Source organism: Mesoplodon bidens (assembly GCF_964165515.1).
Source record: "Mesoplodon bidens genome assembly, chromosome: 3".
NCBI classification, from domain to species: Eukaryota; Metazoa; Chordata; class Mammalia; order Artiodactyla; family Ziphiidae; genus Mesoplodon; species Mesoplodon bidens.
This window is the reverse complement of record NC_138178.1, coordinates 124,986,863-125,008,092: the sequence shown is the minus strand read 5'-3', so window position 1 is coordinate 125,008,092 and position 21,230 is coordinate 124,986,863.

Here is a 21,230-nt window from a genome sequence, read left to right as displayed (position 1 = left end):
CACTGATGATGAACAGTCATTTTCATCTGTGTTTTTTAGTAACTTCACCCTGGGAGCTGTAATCTAAATATTTTTGAGAGTCTAGATGAGCAACTTGACTATATTTTCCTAGAGGTGAGTAGTGAATGTAGAAGAGTGATGGTTATGGCTGGCCTTTTCTTTAAAGTTAGCCAATTTTGTCTATTGTCATGGCTAAGGGGTGGTCCCGCTGCATGTCTCTCAAGCAGCTGATTCACAATGGTCCTCTTAACTGTTTAACAAATGCACATTTTCTGAATAGAAATATAGTCAGATGATTTTAACTGTTTAGTCCCAGGAGCCTAATGCATTTTATATTTTGACTGATATTTTATACATTTTGATTTTTCTCCTTTTCAGAATCTGTTTTTTATTTTGGATCTAGGAATTGAGTATATATACTTTGTGCTTTGGTGGTATAGGATGAGTTCTCCTCCAATGAGTGATTTTTTTTTTTTTTTTTTACATTGTTCCAGAAAATTGGGAAAAAAAATAGGTGAGGATTAAATCAGGAAGAAGTAGTGCATAAATATGCTCATTAGAATTTGATTGATTTTAGTTTGTTAATTTTTACTTGTTCATGTTTCATACTTGTACAAAATTTATAAGCCATTAATCAGTTTTATGTGATAAGTAATTAATGTGTAGTTTTATAATTGTAAATAAGTAATGCTGTAACAGATATAATTTATAATTATAATAAATAATAAAGATGTTATAGTAAAGCATAATAATAAAAATGCTATACTAAAGATGACTTGAATCAACACAAAGAATCTACTTATATATTTAAAAGTCTTTCTCTCTTAATGCTACCAAAGCAAAACTTGGGTCTGCTTGCCCGTGCACAGTAAAGCCAATCTACTGACACCAGGTTGTGGTGAAGGAAAGTTCAGTGTTTATTGTAAGGCACCATACAAGGAGTCTGGGACTGCTAATGCTCAAAAATCCAAAACTCCCTAATGGGTTTTAGCAAAGCATTTTTAGGGCAAGGTGAGGGAGGGGAGTTCCAGGGTACTGTGATCAGCTCTTACACAATTCTCTGATTGATTGTTGGTGAGGTAACAGGGTGGTGTTACAAGGGTTAACATTATCAATCCTTAGATTTCAGTAGGCCTAGGGGCCTTGTGCTCATGGTCATCAAGTAGTTAATGTCTTTCACTTGGTGGGGGTTTTAGCATCTGTAAAACAACTCAGGAAATGTGCATCAGGCACTACTATCTATGTACTTCAGAGAGGAGCTAAAGCAGAGGATATGGGGGAGGGTTCTGTACTGGGAAGGCCCCACGGGGTCCTGCTCTGTTACATTAAAAGGCCTTAGTTCAGGGCTTCCCTGGTGGTGCAGTGGTTGAGAGTCCGCCTGCCGATGCAGGGGACACGGTTTCATGCCCTGGTCCGGGAAGATCCCACATGCCGCAGAGCGGCTGGGCCCGTGAGCCATGGCCACTGAGCCTGCACGTCCAGAGCCTGTGCTCCACAACGGGATAGGCCACAGCGGTGAGAGGCCCACGTACCACAAAAAAAAAAAAAAAAAAAAAAATATATATATATATATATATATATATATATATATACATATATATATATATATATATATACACACACACACACACACACACATACATACACCAGCTCTGATGTGAACTGGTTGTCAGTAACACTGGCAGGCATTTTATTTCCACATTAGCAGCTTTGTACTGCCTGCCCTGACATAATTCAAGTAAGGCTTTCTGGTTCTTAGAGTGTCACTATTGACCTAAGGATTGAGCTGAGGGATCATTTAGCCCCAGTCATCTCCTACCTTTATATTAATGACATAGGCTTTTTTTTTTTTTTTTTAGTGTAATGACTCCCTTGTTTTCTTAAGAATATCTACATATTGTTTTTTTTCAAGGTAAGTAATGTAAAAAGTAATGAGTAAAGTCAAAAGTATATTAAATTACACCATCAATAATAATTCAAAGTGAGATCATTATCATGCTCAACAGTGGATAATAAGGGAAGATCTGATATCAGGATGGCTGGATTTGAATCTGTTTCTTCACTTACACAGGTAAATTACTTAGTATAGCCATTCCTTAATTTTCAACTATAAGATGGCATTAAGACACTATGATTATAAGGTTCTTTTTTGTATTAAATGAGATAATTCATTGAGAAAATGAATTGGATTGTGCTTTGCACATAGTAAGTACACAAAATTAATGTTAACTTATAACAGTTAATTTGATGTTACTGTTACTACATTTGCTCCTGCCTCCCTGCTTCTAATTATTGTTGCTTGTAGTATTAATTTTTTCATGAGTTATAACCTTAATATTCGTTTTGCAACCATAATTCCCTCCAGTTGTATATTTTGAGTTCTAGTTTTAATTGGATTCAATATTCTGATTTGAGTTTTGGTTTTTTTATGTTTAGTTTTATAAATTTCTATTTTCACATTTTTCTATTTTGTCATTTATTTTTGGAGCTCCTTTTGAAAAATGTAATTATGCTTTACCAATTATCCTCTACATATGACTCCCTCTGGAGATTTGTTTTATTTCCTACTTTTTCTTCCAAACTGGATATTTTATCTACCCTACCTACCTTTTTCATTCAATATTTGCTTCTTTTCTTCCGTTCTCCTCCTTTTTCTCAAAAGAATGATTATATAGCTGTCATGCCATTATTCTCATACTATGTATGTGTGATTTAAACTGTTCTACCCAGACCTTCGATTTAATCTGAAAGATTGTTGGTGAAACTTCTCTAGTCACCCTTTCACAAAGTTTTTGTGTTTTTTTGTTCATTTAGTCTTCTCTTTGGGTGGCATTGTTTGAGGACTGGGTGTTGCTATCTATCTACTTTTCCATAGCCTCAGGATGAGAAGATAGGGATAGGAGAGAACTTGAAGGAGTAAATATAGCCTTTGATTGATGATTCCTCTTCTGAAATCCCATTAAATATCCTACATCATAGCCCACGCCTCTCTTTCAGGTGTGCAGTTTACTCCTCTATCTGTGATGTATTTCTTATCCCTCCCTTGCTTCTATTCAGTGCAGAACCCTAGAAAATGGCAGACCCAAATGCTGAGGATCTTTGGTGGTGTTTGGAGCTACACCTGTCAATGGATTTTCCTACAGTTTTCCCTTATGTAACTACTTATACGCTCAGTACATTTCTCTCCATATTAGGGCATTAGTGAGACAATTAAAAATTTCATGTTTCTTCAAGAATGCTTCTAAGGGTTTGGAGAGTTTTGGAGTGGTACATTTCATAAATCATCATTATATAATCCATTATTTCTCCCCACCCCTCAAAATATGGAATTACACTAATTATACTAACATTATTTAGTCAGAAATTTTTAATTAAAAAAAAACAGCTGTAGGAGAATACTGTTTTCATTTTATGTCTTCTTCTCTCCTAAATTTATGACATGCACATGGCATGACCCTTTCCTTGGTGGCTTTTAGGTGTATTTCTTTTACTATATCATTCACTTCATTAGATACTGGGGAAGGAGATTCTTTGATCCTGTTTTACCTCAGTTTGTTCATCCAGAAGTTCTCTTAATATCATACTAAAAAATTATCTACTTCTGGAATTTTTAACTTTAAAACAATTCATGTAAAAATATGCTTCCACATGTTTGTAGCAACTTTACTTATCTTTTATTGGTGTGGATCTCAAATAATTGTAGCTAAAATTACTACGACTATCAAAATAAAGAAATTTTTTTTTTTTTTTTTTTTTTTTTTTTTTTTTTTGCGGTACGCGGGCCTCTCACTGTTGTGGCCTCTCCCGTTGTGGAGCACAGGCTCCGGACACGAGGCCCAGCGGCCATAGCTCACGGGCCCAGCCGCTCTGCGGCATGTGGGATCTTCCTGGACCGGGGCATGAACCCGTGTCCCCTGCATCGGCAGGAGGACTCTCAACCACTGCGCCACCAGGGAAGCCAAGAAATTTTTATATAAGTTCTAGAAATACAAATTTTGTGTATGTGTCCATACAGAATCTCAAGAACTTTTATTATGTTGTAAATAATTACCTAATTAATTAATTCTGCAATGTAATTGTATAAGTTAAATAGGCATCTAAGTGTTATTTATGTTTTTGCGCTCCAAATATTTAAAGAATAGGACTATATTTGCAGTAGATACTATTGTATTTTCAGAATCATATTATTAAACTCTTCAAGGGTCCTATTTATTAAACTCCCTGTTGTCCCAAATTGACTGGTCACTGATGAAGAGAAATATTAGAGGTTGTGGGGGAGGATGGCATCTTCTGGACAAATGCAGAGTTCTTAAAGGAACAACGATTCCTTCCCCTCTCTGGGTGAGTGGAGAGGGGGAAAGGACATTGAATTGTTAGGAAATGGTGATTTTCTTTTTTCTTTTTTTTTTTTTTTGACCACACCATGCAGCTTGAAGGATCTTAGTTCCCCAACCAGGGACTGAAGCTGTGTCCTTGGCAGTGAAAGCATGGAGTACTAACCACTAGACCACCTGGGAATTCCCAATGGTGAGTTTCTTTTGTCTGAATATTGTGAGTCATTGAGCACCACCACCACCACCACCAACAACAACAAAAAGATGATTCTGATGGTTGGGACAGGAAAGAGATGGCAGAACTGAGAGAGAGAGAGAGAGAGAGAGAGTCAGGGGACAGTCCTCAACATCAGTCTGTGGCATAGTAAGGATAAGACTTAAATATCCCATGATGTGGGGCCATCCTGGTTCTTTATGTAACACTTATGTAACATATGCCCACTTTCCCAAGAGCATGCTTACTGGGAGGGAACCATAGCAGCAAGAGGCTGTCTGGGAGACTTCCTTTGTGGTGGCAGCTAAAGGCAGGGAATGAACCATGCTTTAGCCAGATTTCCCTTGAGGGGATTGAATAAGGAGAGGAACTCCAGTCTTATCTAAAGAACCTACAAAAAGACGCCATAACAGTGAGCATTTGGACACCAATCCATGGAGAACCAGGAGGCAGTCAGCACTATAAAATCGCCAGCAATACTGAAAAGGAACTTGTTTCCTATGACTTGGAGTCTTCATTTAACACAGTGAATATTGTCTATGCTCACATTCTGTTGTCAATAATCTATATCAAGGAATGGTGGAGGGTGAGTTAGGGGAATAAGAACAGGCAATTTCCTCTTTCCTGCTCTAAGAAGCTGAAACTACTAGTCTAGGTTACACTGAAGTAACAGATGGGAGTTCTGAATAGGAATTGAAAGTGATTGAAAAGTTACGGATGAGGCTTAGATGTTATTAAGGAAACGTGCTAATGTAAAAGCAATAGGGCTTCAATGGAGCACAGTTGGTAGTTTTTCCAGGAAAATAAAAATTTCAAGTTCACTTCAGTGTTTCTTCTGCAAAGCCAGTTATATAACCATTTTGATTAAAAACATTTCCACAAACCATGCTAGTAAATGCCTGAATTACTAAAACTTAGAAGACATTGAAATTTCACCAAACTAAAATAAAGCCTCATTCAACATAAAGAAACTTCCATACCACTTCCAAACAACTTCTCTACCATTTAACTGTGGTCTGTCTACTTCTCTACCATATATGAGCACCTTAAGTATGAGCATGCTTTAAATTCCCATCACTGAAGCCTATATTCACGTGGCTCTAGTCAAATTACCTATAAACAATGTCTGTTAATTTTACCTTCTGTCTAGTCAGTAGGAATTTGATTTATATACAATGGACTGCTTCAATTTATGGACTGCTTGCTCTGCGACTGCAAGCCATGTTTTAGAGACAAAACAGGATTGTTGATAAAAATGCCATTTTCACAGTTTTACACATTTTTCAAAATATTATAAAATAATTGAAAATCATCAAAATATAACAGTATATAAGGTCCAAACCTAGTTTATCTAAAAAGCAAAGTTGAGGTTTTGGAAATTTGATTCTTAACCACAGTTAATGACATATTTGTGGCAAATGCCACCAGTACATATTGACTGAATTAATGAATTTGAGGTCTATAGACGCTCTAACTTCAGAAAATAATTTGAAATTACATAATAAATTTGAAGAGGCTTTTGCCCTAAGGCCAAGAAATACCACTTTTAGATATCTATCCTAGAGAAACCTGATCATGAATCAGGAGACATATGCAAGAGCTTTTATATCACTGTTCATAATAGCAAAAAACTGAAGAAAAACAAAAACTAATTCCTCAATCCTAATTCCTAAAATAAATTCATGAATATATCTACTGGGGTATATTCACAATGGGAGACACTATAAAGAGTGAAAATAAATGAAATACAGATACAGCCAATAGCATACATAAATCTCAGAAATAAAATGTTGAGTGAAAAGAAGAAAATAAGACTCTAAATAGTGTAATGCCTTTTTTTAAGGCTAAAAACAAGGAAAGCTAGAGGAAATATTATGTATAAAGTAAAATATGATAAATCTAGTTTTTTAAAGGGATGCTAAAGCACAAAGATTTAGGCTAATGCTAAGTTGGGTGGGACATAGCATGACAGGGGAGGAATAGAGATGGTCTATGGAGGGTTTATATTTTTGAGTATGAGTTCCAGGATATTTATTTCATTATTCCATTTCAGAATGTACAAACTTGTGGCAGACAGACTTTAAAATGACTCTCTTGATTCCTACCTCCAGATATTTCATGCCCATGTATAATCTCCTCCCCTTGAGTGTGTGTAGGACCTGTGACTTGTTTCCAACTAATAAAGTATAACAAAAGTGATGAAATGTCACTCCCAGGACTATGATATGACGTATAAAGCTCCATTTTCCTACCAAACTTGCTCTAGAGTCTTGTTCTCCTTGCTGGTTTTGAAGAAGCAAGCTGCCATGAGCCCTAGAGCTACAAACAAATAAATTGTGCCAACAAACTGAATGAATCTCTAAGCTGACACTTCCCCAGTCCAGCCTCCAGGTGAAAACTCAGCCCTAGCCAACACTTTGATTACAACCTTGCAGAGGACTCAGATAGGCTCTGCCCAGACTCCTGACTCACAGAAACTGGTAATATAAATACGTGTGATTTTAAGACACAAAATCTGTGATGATCTGTTATGTAGTAACAGGTAACTATATTGCTTGCATTACATATATTAATTGTAATGCAGTAGAATTTATCAATCTTTTCTTTAGTTGCTAGTATTCTTTTTGTGTTAAGAAATTATCTTTATCCTGAGATTGAAACATAGTACCCTGATTTATTTACAAATATTAAATTTTACTACTCAAATTTAATCTTTAACTTGTGGAAATTTGTTGTTTTGTATAGTTTACCAATACATCGTTGTTTTTCTCCTATTTGTTTAGCTAATTATGATAGCCTTAAAATAAATATTTTCTCTTTTAAAGCAAGTTCTTGCAGCTCATTATCTTCATTTTGTCAGGGCTATTCTTTGAACTTTCCCCTTCCAGATAAATTTAATAAACAGCTTGTCAAATTACCGCACTTAACTGTCCTAAAATTCTTTATATGATGTTTATTGAATTTATATTAACTCTCTTGAGTAATCTGAGAATTGACATCTCTATGAAAATGAGTCTTCCTCTCTCCATAGTGTACCTCTACATTTATTAGGTCGCCTTTAATGTTTTTCACTATGTTCTTATAATTTTCTCCATTATTGTTTTACACATCTTTTGTTAGATTTGCTCTTATAGATGTCTTATGTTTATTGTTCATATTGAAAAGGTCATCTTATTCATTACATTTTAAAGTGTGCTCTTTTACTAACTCTAATAATCTTTCTGTTGATTCTCTTGCATATTTCACATAGACATCATATTATCTGCTAATATTAATCATTTTGCCACTGGCTTTCAAATATTTATATTTTAATACATTTCTTATTCTTACCATTACTAAAATCTTCAATATGATTTGAATAGACATAGTAGGAATGAAAAATATTCTTACATTAATCCTGAATTTTAAAAAATTGCCTTTAACTTCTCACGTTTAAGGATGATATTCCCTGTGTCTTTGTGACAGATACTCTTTATGGAATAACAAAAGTTTCACCAATTTTCTATTTTGGCAAAAGTTACTTTCTTTTATTTGTTTTCTTCTTTCAAATCTGAGAGTTGAATATATTAAATGTTTTTGTGCATGTGTTGGGATGATATTAAGTTTTTCTATAGTAATATCTAAATGATGTGGATTACTTTAATATATTTTTGACATGGTAAACAACCCTTGCATTCCTGGAATAAATCTTATTTGGCTGTGTAATTTTTAAATATTCTGCTTAAATACGTTTGATATTTTACTATTATTATATGTTGGTTTCAAAGATACTCTTGCCTAGGGCTTCCCTGGTGGCGCAGTGGTTGAGAGTCCGCCTGCCGATGCAGGGGACACGGGTTCGTGCCCCGGTCTGGGAAGATCCCACGTGCCGCGGAGCGGCTGGGCCCGTGAGCCATGGCTGTTGAGCCTGTGCGTCCGGAGCCTGTGCTCCGCAACGGGAGAGGCCACAACAGTGAGAGGCCCATGTAACGCAAAAAAATAAAAAATAAAAACAAAGATACTCTTGCCTCATATACTGAGTTAGAATGTATAGTTCCCTCTTTTCTATTTTAGAAGAGACTTATAATACTGGAATAATTTTCCCTGGAAGATTTGTTTGAACTCCCTTTTAAGCATTTGATCCTGGTGCTTTTTGTTTTTGTGTGAGTGTGTGTGTTTGTGTATGTGTGTTGGGGGAAGATAACTATTAATTTAACTTCTTTAGTGATTAGAAAATATTCTGACTTTTTATATTTTTATGGTGGTATATATATGCATATGTATATTGTATAAGAATATATATATGTGTATATATATATATATATATTTTTTTTTTAGAAAAAACATTTGGTTACCCGATTTTAGAGCACTGAAGAAACCACGTGGCAACATGACCCAGACAACAGGGGCACTGAGCCTCTAGTCATGTTGCAAAGTAATTAGGCAGAAAGGAATTGCAGAAGCAAATGATTGGAAGGAAAAAAAAAATATCTAAGGATATATGACTGAAATTTTTCCATTTACAATAACCAGAGGGTAAGAGCTCCCCAGCATGATATAAAAATCCCAAATAAAAGCTTTCTGCTGAGGCAGGTTTCTGAGCTTTAATTCATACCACAGGAGGGTCAGAACTATATCACAGTCTGCTCAGGCTGACCCTGGGCTACTCTCACTAACTCCAGCATGGGAAGTGTTCTCAAGCTCCTGGAACAAATATAAAATTGAGGGCCTGCCATTAGCCCCTGCAACATTTTTAAAAAAATAAATTTACTTATTTATTTATTTTTGGCTGTGTTGGGTCTTCGTTGCTGCAGGTTGGCTTTTCTCTATTTGTGGCAAGTGGGGGCTACTCTTCGTTGCAGTGCGTGGGCTTCTCATTGTGGTGGCTTCTTTTGTTGTGGAGCACGGGCTCTAGGCACGCAGGCTTCAGTAGTTGTGGCATGTGGGCTCAGTAGTTATGGCTCATGGGCTCTAGAGCACAGGCTCAGCAGTTGTGGTGCATGGGCTTAGTTGCCTCGTGGCATGTGGGATCTTCCCAGACCAGGGCTCGAACCCGTATCCCCTGTGTTGGCAGGTGGATTCTCAACCACTGTGCCACCAGAGAAGCCCCCTACAGCATTTAGATGCCAAACATCTACCATGAAAGACATCCATGGGCCATCCTCCACTGACGCTTCGTGGAATGCAATGTGCAGGAAAGAATCATGAAAGAGGAGGCAGTGTCCTTCTGCCCAACATCAGGGCTCTCCTCCCACCTCTAGCTCAGAGTCCCTGGAGTTTTCAGGCCTAAACGGTATTGGATGCAGATGTTGGTGAATCCCTAGTGGTGCCTAGTAGTGGGTTATCACAGTCCCAGGGCCCTAGATATCCTATCTCTGTCTGTCTATATATGTATCTATCTATCTATCTGTCTGTCATTAGGTCCCATTTTATTTTTGTTTTTATTTCCATTTCTCTAGGAGGTGAGTCCAGAAGGACCTTGCTGTGATTTATGTCATAGAGTGTTCTGCCTATGTTTTCCTCTAAGAGTTTGAAAGTTTCTGGCCTTACATTTAGGTCTCTAATCCATTTTGAGCTTATTTTTGTGTATGATGTTAGGGAGTGATCTAATCTCATCCTTTTACATGTCCCTGTCCAGTTTTCCCAGCACCACTTATTGAAGAGACTGTCCTTTCTCCATTGTACATTCCTGCCTCCTTTATCAAAGATAATGTGACCATATGAGCGTGGGTTTATCTCTGGGCTTTCTATCCTGTTCCATTGATATGTCTTTCTGTTTCTGTGCCAGTACCACACTGTCTTGATTACTGTAGCTTTGTAGTATAGTCTGAAGTCAGGGAGCCTGAATCCTCCAGCTCCGTTTTTCATTCTCAAGATTGCTTTGGCTATTCGGGGTCTTTTGTTTTTCCAAACAAATTTTGAAATTTTTTGTTCTAGTTCTGTGAAAAATGACAGTGGTAGTTTGATAGGGATTGCATTGAATCTGTAGATTGCTTTGGGTAGTAGAGTCATTTTCACAATATTGATTCTTCCAATCCAGGAACATGGTATATCTCTCCATCTATTTGTATCATCTTTAATTTCTTTCATCAGTGTCCTATAATTTTCTGCATACAGGTCTTTTGTCTCCTTAGGTAGGTTTCTTCCTAGATATTTTATTCTTTTTGTTGCAATGGTAAATGGGAGTGTTTTCTACATTTCATTTTCAGATTTTTCATCATTTGTGTACAAGAATGCCAGAGATTTCTGTGCATTAATTTTGTATCCTGCTACTTTATCAAATTCATTGATTAGCTCTAGTAGTTTTCTGGTAGCATCTTTAGGATTCTCTATGTATAGTATCATGTCATCTGCAAACAGTGACAGCTTTACTTCTTCTTTTCCAATTTGGATTCCTTTTATTTCCTTTTCTTCTCTGATTGCTGTGGTTAAAACTTCCAAAGCTATGTTGAATAAGAGTGGTGAGAGTGGGCAACCTTGTCTTGTTCCTGATCTTAGTGGAAATGGTTTCAGTGTTTCACCATTGAGAACGATGTTGGCTGTGGGTTTGTCATATATGGCCTTTATTATGTTTAGGAAAGTTCCCTCTATGCCTACTTTCTGCAGGGTTTTTATCATAAATGGGTGTTGAATTTTGTCGAAAGCTTTCTCTGCATCTATTGAGATGATCACATGGTTTTTCTCCTTCAATTTGTTAATATGGTGTATCACGTTGTTTGATTTGCATATATTGAAGAATCCTTGCATTCCTAGAATAAACCCCACTTGATCATGGTGTATGATCCTTTTAATGTGCTGTTGGATTCTGTCTGCTAGTATTTTGTTGAGGATTTTTGCATCTATATTCATCAGTGATATTGGCCTGTAATTTTCCTTCTTTGTGACATCCTTGTCTGGTTTTGGTAGCAATGTGATGGTGGCCTCGTAGAATGAGTTTGGGAGTGTTCCTCCCTCTGCTGTAATTTGGAAGAGTTTGAGAAGGATAGGTGTTAGCTCTTCTCTAAATGTTTGATAGAATTCGCCTGTGAAGCCATCTGGTCCTGGGGTTTTGTTTGTTGGAAGATATTTAATCACAGTTTCAATTTCAGTGCTTGTGATTGCTCTGTTCATATTTTCTATTTCTTTCTGATTCAGTCTTGGCAGGTTGTGCATTTCTAAGCATTTGTCCATTTCTTCCAGGCTGTCCATTTTATTGGTATAGAGTTGCTTGTAGTAATCTCTCATGATCTTTTGTATTTCTGCAGTGTCAGTTGTTACCTCTCCTTTTTCATTTCTAATTCTATTGATTTGAGTCTTCTCCCTTTTTTTCTTGATTAGTCTGGCTAATGGTTTATCAATTTTGTTTATCTTCTCAAAGAACCAGCTTTTAGTTTTATTGATCTTTGCTATCGTTTCCTTCATTTCTTTCTCATTTATTTCTGATATGATCTTTATGATTTCTTTCCTTCTGCTAACTTTGGGGTTTTTTTGTTCTTCTTTCTCTAATTGCTTTAGGTTCAGGGTCAGGTTGTTTACTCGAGATGTTTCCTGTTTCTTTAGGTGGGATTGTATTGCTATAAACTTCCCCCTTAGAACTGTTTTTGCTGCATCCCATAGGTTTTGAGCCGTCGTGTCTCCATTGTCATTTGTTTCTAGGTATTTTTATTTCCTCTTTGATTTTTTTTCAGTGATCACTTCATTATTAAGTAGTGTATTGTTTAGCCTCCATGTGTTTGTATTTTTTACAGCTCTTTTCCTGTAATTGATATCTAGTCTCATAGCATTGTGGTCAGAAAAGATACTTGGTACAATTTCAATTTTCTTAAATTTACCAAGGCTTGATTTGTGACCCAAGATATGATCTCTCCTGGAGAATGTTCCATGAGCACTTGAGAAAAATGTGTATTCTGTTGTTTTTGGATGGAATGTCCTATAAATATCAATTAAGTCCATCTTATTTAATGTATCATTTAAAGCTTGTGTTTCCTTATTTTCATTTTGGATGATCTGTCCATTGGTGAAAGTGGGTTGTTGAAGTCCCCTACTATGAGTGTGTTACTGTCGATTTCCCCTTTTATGGCTGTTAGTATTTCCCTTATGTATTGAGATGCTTCTATGTTGGGTGCATAAATATTTACAATTGTTCTATCTTCTTCTTGGATTGATCCCTTGATCATTGTGTAGTGTCCTTCTTTGTCTCTTCTAATAGTCTTTATTTTAAAGTGTATTTTGTCTGATATGAGAATTGCTACTCCAGCTTTCTTTTGATTTCCATTTGCATTGAATATCTTTTTCCATCCCCTTACTTTCAGTCTGTATGTGTCTCTAGGTCTGAAGTGGGTCTCTTGTAGACAGCATATATATGGGTCTTGTTTTTGTATCCATTCAGCCAATCTGTGTCTTTTGGTGGGAGCATTTAGTCCATTTACATTTAAGGTAATTATCGATACGTATGTTCCTATTCCCATTTTGTTAATTGCTTTGGGTTCGTTATTGTAGGTGTTTTCCTTCTGCTGTGTTTCTTGCCTAGAGAAGTTCCTTTAGCATTTGTTGTAATGCTGGTTTGGTGGTGCTGAACTCTCTCAGCTTTTGCTTGTCTGTAAACGTTTTAATTTCTCCATCAAATCTGAATGAGATCCTTGCTGGGTAGAGTGATCCTGGTTGCAGGTTTTTCTCCTTCGTCACTTTAAATATGTCCTGCCACTCCCTTCTGGCTTGTAGAGTTTGTGCTGAGAGATCAGCTGTTAACCTGATGGGGATTCCCTAGTGTGGTACTTGTTGTTTTTCCCTTGCTGCTTTTAATATGTTTTCTTTGTGTTTAACTTTTGACAGTTTGATTAATATGTCTTGGCATATTTCTCCTTGGATTTATTCTGTATGGGACTCTCTGTGCCTCCTGGACTTGATTAACTATTTCCTTTCCCATATTAGGGAAGTTTTCAACTATAATCTCTTCAAATATTTTCTCAGTCCCTTTCTTTTTCTCTTCTTCTTCTGGAACCCCTATAATTCGAATGTTGGTGCATTTAATGTTGTCCCAGAGGTCTCAGAGACTGTCCTCAGTTCGTTTTATTGTTTTTTCTTTATTCTGCTCTGCAGTAGTTATTTCCACTATTTTATCTTCCACCTCACTTATCCGTTCTTCTGCCTCATTTATTCTGCTATTGATCGCATCTAATGTATTTTTAATTTCACTTACTGTGTTTCTAATCGTTGCTTGATTCATGTTTTGTTCTTCTAGGTCCTTGTTAACTGTTTCTTGCATTTTGTCTATTCTATTTCCAAGATTTTGTATCATCTTTACTATCATTATTCTGAATTCTTTTTCAGGTAGACTGCCTATTTCCTCTTCATTTGTTAGGTCTGGTGGGTTTTTATCTTGCTCCTTCTCATGCTGTGTGTTTTTCTGTCTTCTCATTTTGCTTATCTTACTGTGTTTGGGGTCTCCTTTTCGCAGGCTGCTGGTTCGTAGTTCCTGTTGTTTTTGGTGTCTGTTCCCAGTGGCTAAGGTTGTTTCAGTGGGTTGTGTAGGCTTCCTGTTGGAGGGGACTGGTGCCTGTGTTCTGGTGGATGAGGCTGGATCTTGTCTTTCTGGTGGGCAGGTCCACGTCTCGTGGTGTGTTTTGGGGAGTCTGTGGCCTTATTATGTTTTTAGGCAGCCTCTCTGCTAATGGGTTGTGTTGTGTTCCTGTCTTGCTAGTTGCTTGGCATAGGGTGACCAGCACTGTAGCTTGCTGGTCGTTGAGTGAAGCTGGGTGCTGGTGTTGAGATGGAGATCTCTGGGAGATTTTCACTGTTTGATATTATGTGGAGCTTGGAGGTCTGCTGTGGACCAGTGTCCTGAAGTTGGCTCTCCCACCTCAGAGGCACAGCACTGACTCCTGGCTGCAGCACCAAGAGCCTTTCATCCACACGGCTCAGGGTAAAAGGGAGAAAAAGTAGAATGAATTAGTAGAAGTAGAAATAAAGAAAGAAAGAAAGAGAGAAGGAAAGAAAGGAGGGAAGGAGGGAGGAAGGAGGGAAGGTAGGAAAAAGATAAAGAGAGAAGATGAAGTAAAGTAGCATAAAGTATGAAAAATATAATAGCGTTATTAAAATTAAAAAATAATTATTAAAAATTAAAAAAAAAACAATGGATGGATAGAACCCTGGGACAAATGGTGGAAGCCAAGCTATACAGCCAAAGTCTCACACAGAAGCATACCCATACACATTCACAAAAAAAGAAAAAGGGGAAAATATCATAAATCTTGTTCTCAAAGTCCACCTCCTCAGTTTGGGATAATTCGTTGTCTATTCATGTATTCCACAGATGCAGGGTACATCAAGTTGATTGTGGAGCTTTAATCCGCTGCTTCTGAGCCTGCTGGGAGAGATTTCCCTTTCTCTTCTTTATTCTCACAGCTCCCGGGTCTCAGTTTTGGATTGGGCCCTGCCTCTGCGTGTAGGTCGCTGGAGGGCAGCTGTTCTTCGCTCAGACAGGACGGGTTTAAAGGAGCAGCTGCTTCGGGGACTCTGGCTCACTCAGGCTGGCGGGGAGGGAGGGGTACGGAGTGCGGGCGGAGCCTGCGGCGGAAGAGGCTGGCGTGACGTTGCACCAGCCCTAGGCGCGCCGTGCGCTCTTCCGGGGAAGTTGTCCCTTGATCCTCGGACCCCGGCAGTGGCGGGCTGCACAGACTCCCCGGAAGGGGTGCGTGGACAGTGACCTGCGCTCGCACACAGGCCTGTTGGTGGTGGCAGCAGCAGCCCCAGCTTCCCACGCCCTTCTCTGTGCTCCGTGCTTTTAGCTGCGGCTCGCGCCCGTCTCTGGAGCTCCTTTATGCAGCGCTCTTAATCCCCTCTCCTCGCGCACCAGGAAACAAAGAGGGAAGAAAAAGTCTCTTGCCTCTTCGGCAGCTCCAGACTTTTCCCGGACTCCCTCCCGGCTAGCCATGGTGCACTAACCCCTTCAGGCTGTATTCACGCCGCCAACCCCAGTCCTCTCCCTGCGCTCCGACCGAAACCTGGAACCCGAGCTTCAGCTCCCAGCCCCGCCCGCCCCGCCGGCCGAGCAGACAAGCCTCTCGGGCTGGTGAGTGATGGTTGGCACCGATCCTCTGTGTGGGAATCTCTCCGCTTTGCCCTCCGCACCCCTGTTGCTGCGCTCTCCGCTGCTCCGAAGCTTTCCCCCTCCGCCACCCGCAGTCTCCGCCCGCGAAGGGGCTTCTAGTGTGTGGAAACCTTTCCTCCTTCACGGCTCCCTCCCACTGGTGCAGGTCCCGTCCCTATCCTTTTGTCTCTGTTTATTCTTTTTTCTTTTGCCCTACCCAGGTACGTGGGGGAGTTTCTTGCCTTTTGGGCTGTCTGAGGTCTTATGCCAGCGTTCAGTAGGTGTTCTGTAGGAGCTGTTCCACGTGTAGATGAATTTCTGGTGTATCTGTGGGGCGCTGTATCCGCGTCTTACTCTTCCGCCATCTTCCCCCAGCTCCTCTGACATTTCTTTCATGTTTCTATCTCTTTGTTTCCTTGCACATAATTTGAATAACTTCTGCATAGCCTATTTTCCTGTTCATTGTTTCTTTAGCTGACTTTGTTTTTTAATCCATCCATGAAGATTTTAATTTCTGGAATTGCATTTTTTATTTCAGAAGCTGTACTTAGTTTTTTCTTAAGAGCAACTTTTCCACTACTCTTTCTTTTTTCCATGTTTATTTCATATTTATTTCTTCATGCTTTTTTATACATTATTGCTTTATATTTTATAATTAATAATTTCAGTATCTGAGATCATAGAGGATTCAAAGTTATTATTTGTTGCTTTTGCTTTCATTTCTACTTCATAGTGATTTGTTTTCTTTTTCCTTTTAACCTTATTTTTTATTGTTGAATGTATTTTGCTTAAGTTATTCTCTGGCATACGAAGGCCTATTATGGGTACTTTTTCCACCAGAAAGGATTTGTAGTGGATTTTGCCTGTTCCCTTGGATGCTACCATCTTTTGTAATGAGGGATCAAGAATGTGGAATTCTCAGGCTGAGCTTTCTTACTTTGCTACACACTTAGGTTCTCTAAGGATTATATATTGTTGTGTATCTCTAGAAAATATACCCCCCCACACACACACTTTGAATGTGCTAACCATTCACAGCTTTCTGCTTCAATTTCAACTTGCTGTTGTTTGTTTACTTCTATTTTTAGGTCTTTTGAGATTTCTTTATTTTCTAGGGAACCTAGAAATGTAATTAAAGGTAAGATTATAGGCAGAATCTAGTTATATGTTAGTGGGAAGGTTACTTAAAGTACATAGTCTTCCTTATGAAGTGGAAATCTTGTGATATTTTAAAATCTGGTGTATGTACCTTGAAAAATACCATGGTAACTTTATTCTACTTTATATGTTCAGATTTCATAAATATTATAGAGTTGTTTTTTTTGTTTTTTTTTTTTTTGCGGTACGCGTGCCTCTCACTGTTGTGCCCTCTCCCGTTGCGGAGCACAGGCTCTGGACACGCAGGCCCATCGGCCATGGCTCACGGGCCCAGCCCCTCCGCGGCATGTGGGATCCTCCCGGACCGGGGCACGAACTGGCGTCCCCTGCATCGGCAGGCAGACTCTCAACAACTGCGCCACCAGGGAAGCCCCTAGAGTTTTAAATTGCATTGCCTGCTTCCAAAATTTAGATCTAAAATACAGTGTGCAATGTGATGGCTTTTTACTGTTATCTTACATAAGCTGGAAATATGTTTCCCAGAATTCTCTCCTTAGCATGCTTGATCACAACAGAAACTTGCATGAGATTTGGAAGGCAAAAGTGAAGCAACAATTGTACTCCTAAAGTTGGTGCAGAGCCTCAGGCACCACTGTAGTTCATGAATGTTGTGGTTGATATGCTGGCTCACCTCATTGAGGGATGGCAGCAACCTAACTTCAGTTCCTATAACTCCTGCTAGATTTCTCCCTTTATTTTCTTTGAGACTCAGGCCAAGCATGTGTGCAGCTGTGCTGAAGGGCACAGACTTGTGTTTAGTCACCCTGTTGGAGTTTGATGCACTGACACACTTGGATTCCAGATTGTCCTTGTGGGGTTCAGTTTGTACTCATGGACTTCACTTGCCTGTGGGATCAAGGTTACCCATATTTCTCTTCACTTTGCATTTAGATATTTTTTTTCCCCAATTGCCTGTCTTTCTGATTTGTAAGGATTTCAGGCCCATTGCAAGGAGAGAGTCAATAGCGTCCAGTAGACTTCTTTACAGTTCCTGGTTGGTGACTTTTATCTAATCACCCACTATCCTCTTCGGAATTATTTTCGCAGCTGTTCTCATTATTCTGCAAAGTTTAATTCCCAAAAGACATTTCTTATTCCATATTACTCTTAGTATACCCTAAGCAAACTCTAGCTGATATAGAAATGATCATTAAAATCGGGAAAATTTTGAAAATTAGTTTGGTGAAGCTATTGAAAAAGTAAAATGTTTTGGAATACATAGCCTTTTGTTTGGATTCTGGCTCTGCCCTCTACTTTCCCTTTCACCTTGAGCAATTTATTGAAATTTTCAGAGGCTTAGTTGTCTAAAATTAAAATTATTGTGACAGTTATGAGAATATGCATTTAACACAGTTTCTCGTACATAGTATACCCTAAATGAATGTTGCTTATTATCATTATTTATTATTAAATGATTAGAAGTTTAAAGGAGTTCACTGTGTATTAACTATGCTTATTAATATAATTACTCTGGCCATGAAGTGAAATCTAAAATATATCTACTTCTAATTGCAGAATCTCAAAATCTTTTGATGTTATTTTAAAAATTCATATTTAAAGTATACATTGTACCTATTTTTTCTGTGTAAGCTCAACAGTGATGAAGTATTTGAATACAAGTGTGCAAATGTTTGATAGCCATCATACTCAGTATTCCCTGGTAGGTTAATTCTGCTGTTCTACTGAAGACATATAAAATTTCTGTGAAATAACTATTGCAGCTTGTGCAATTTGGCCATATTTTAAACTTTTACTTCTGGTTAATATATTTTTCAAAGCATTTAGATATAATTTTAATTATGTAAACAATTATTTGTATGGAATATTAAAAAGTAATTATTTTAAAGCAGTGTAAAAGATTTAAAAATTTACTATTTCCAACTTATAAGTTACAGGAGCATATTGGTGTATATTATTATGGATTTAATGAACCATGAAAAGTTATGATTAAGTTAGAGAAAGCCTTTTTATTTATCATCATGCATTTTAAGAGGTATATTAAAATGTAATAATGGAGTGCACAAATTAAAGCCATAAAAATGCATAGACTTCAATCATAAGATCATAAAGAATGCTAGCGTAGACATTGTCTTTCATTTTGGACTTAACCTCACCAATGCAACCAACTCATACATAATTACAATAAGTTTTCATGCTAGATTCTGATTTGGAAACCTCTCTCTCTCTGTCTCTGTGTGTGAGGATATATATGCATATACACACATGTATATTTGAGATTGTCAGTAAGTCAGTACTCTAGCAAATTCAGTAGTTGCATATTCTATCCAATTTAATCACATGCCAATCAACTAAAAGAGGAAAAAAGAAAGAATCACTTCTTCTGGAACAAAAACCTTTACATATGAATCATTTGCCTAAAAATTTATAATGTTTAACAAATTAAGCATTATGTTTTGACACTTGAGAAGAGAATAAGAATTGCAATACAATAAATGTTACCATATAATAAGAAAGAATTAAAATTTATTTATAGAAGACCTGGTTAAGCTTACTCCTAACTGATTACAATAATGTCCCTGAGGAGTCTTATAGCAAAATATAGTATGAATAATATAATGAGGCTCATTATTACCAATGAAAACTAATGCATTGTTCATGCAAATATGAAGTATCTATGTGAAAGGTAAATAATAGTCTGTTAAGATGGATGTGCTATTAGATCAAATATGTTCCATTTATTAGGTAAGGTAAACCTACATATTTTGAACACCTACAGTGAGATATGGCAGACCAAGACAGAGTGAAACCTGGAAATATAATCACTGGAATGGTGTTCCAGTTCCATCGGAGACTAGAATACTTTTAGAGAATAGAGTATATGGAGACAGGTAAGACTTGGTAAGCAGTCAATGGAATTGATACAATTTCAAGAAAGCTCTAGGCATCTTTATAGGCTAGTGGAGAAAGGCTATGGGAATTGCAAAACCAATGAGGTTTAGTCATCTCAGTGAATGGTTTGTCAACAGGTATTAGGACATAAGTTCTGATAATGGGAGTAAGCCACAGGATTTCAGCTCCTGATAGAAGTATTATCAAGACTAAGAAAAGACCCTCAGGCCTGAAAAAAAAGGTATTAGACTGGTTATCAATATAGAGATTGATCAACTCAGAACTGGTATAAATGATCAAAATGGGGTTCGTGATTTGGGGGTGTATTCCTGCCTTTAAACTTGGGTAAAAAGAGGTTCTTGCCCTAGTTCATGTGTTTTACATGATACCAAAGCCGAAACCAGCCTCTGTACCCTGACACCAAATTGAATCTTGGATACAGAGTTTTGGGTGAAGTAGAAAAGAATAGCCTTATTGCTTTGCCAGGCAAAGGAGTCCATAGTAGGCTAATGCCTTCAGAACTGTGGTCCCAATCCAGCGGGTTTTGTGAGGAGTTTTATAGTCAAGGGGCGGTGCTGCTGATAAGGATCAGAGTGCTTACGGGGCCCACACACCCTTCATCTGGCATCAGGTGATGATGAGCAAACTGTGACCTTCTCTGTAATGAAAAGTGCTTCATCAAGTAGTTAACATCTTACATTTGGTGGGGGTTTTAGTTCTGCAGAAGAGCTCAAAGATATTGCTATGTGTATACCTTGAGAGGGAATGAAGACACTGCCCCAAGGTTGTACTGTTGTTTCTTGATCCCCTTCCTTCCCTGATTAGCAACTGTTTGAACTTGCCCTTTGGAACTTAGGGAAGGAGACACAGAAAGGCTTTTGTGCCCAGGACACCCATAGGGTCCTGCTCGGTTTCAATACCACATATTGCACAGATTTCCTGGTGTACAAGTGCAAGAATACTTCTAGAGAAAATATCCAGGAATAGAATTGTAGGGAATAGGTTGGTTCAACTTTACCAGATAATGCTAAATACTTTTCCACAAAGACTTCAATGCATACTTCCACTAGCAATGTACGAGAGTTCCCATGCTGAAATGTTCATCATCATTTCTTGACTTTTTAAACTTTTAGACCACCTCTTAACTTTGAAATAATATTTAATTGTAAGTTTAATTTGCATTTCTCTGAGGAACTTTTATGTCTTTTCAAATGCTTTTTGGCCACCCATTTTTCTTCAGTGAAATGGCGTATATCTCCTTAGTCAGGGTTCTGCAAGGCTGTTTGTATTTCACCTTTGGATTTAGATTTTTTCTGAATACAAGACCCTTATCTATTTTGTGTGTTGCTTTTATTTCATGATTATCTGTAACTTATCTTTCCAATCTCTTTATAGTATTTTTGATGAATTAAAATAAAGTGTAGTGCATTTGGATTTATCAATCATTTCCTCTATTATCCTTACTTTTCATATATTCTTCAAGAAGTATTTTTCTATTTCTTGCTTATAAACATATTCTATTTTTCCTTCTAATGTTTTCATAAGTTTTCTTTCATTTTTAAAGTATGCAATCTGGAATCAACTTTTGTGTGTGATATGTGAAGAATCTAATTTTGTTTTTCAAATT